Source organism: Alligator sinensis, unplaced genomic scaffold (assembly GCF_000455745.1).
Source record: "Alligator sinensis unplaced genomic scaffold, ASM45574v1 scaffold156_1, whole genome shotgun sequence".
In the NCBI taxonomy this organism is placed as follows: Eukaryota; Metazoa; Chordata; order Crocodylia; family Alligatoridae; genus Alligator; species Alligator sinensis.
This window is the reverse complement of record NW_005841844.1, coordinates 140,013-140,482: the sequence shown is the minus strand read 5'-3', so window position 1 is coordinate 140,482 and position 470 is coordinate 140,013. Positions and strand designations below refer to the sequence as shown.

The 470-nt window shown below is 54.7% G+C and overlaps 1 protein-coding gene across 1 annotated transcript in view; it reads right to left on the bottom strand.

The window, feature by feature from the left end:
- Nucleotides 1-470, bottom strand: part of PFDN1 (prefoldin subunit 1) — a 60,099-nt gene that overhangs the window by 58,525 nt on the left and 1,104 nt on the right. The window lies entirely within an intron of this gene.

The following is a 470-nucleotide window of genomic DNA, read 5'->3' as shown; positions in this document are numbered from 1 at the left end:
GGGGCTTTTACAACCCTTGTAGACAAGCAAAGAAAAACACTTCCTTTGCTGGGCTCCCATAACCTTACTTGCCATCTCCACACAATCATATGTGCACACAGACTTCAGAAAGGGAAAAATTGCTTTTTTCTTGGATTTGAGTATGGGGCTGGGCCAAAGCTCGAGCTGCTACTGCCCTGCTGTCAGGCTGGGGTAGCTTGTGCAGCAGTGGAGTGGGTAAATGGTAAGCCTCAAGGTGTACAACCTGGAGGGGCATACAGGGGAGAACACTCAGCACCAGGGGTGCTGGTGGCTCCAGCCCTGACTCAGGCAAGGGGCCAGAGTTGCTACTGCCACCACTGGGCCAGGCCAGGGCCAAAGCCACTGTGTGCTCCATGTCCTGGGCCAGAACTGGAGCCAGAATCACCGCATAGGGGAAGTGGCAAGGAGACAAGTGCAGGTGGGTAGGAAGCCTGTTATCTGTCCCCTTC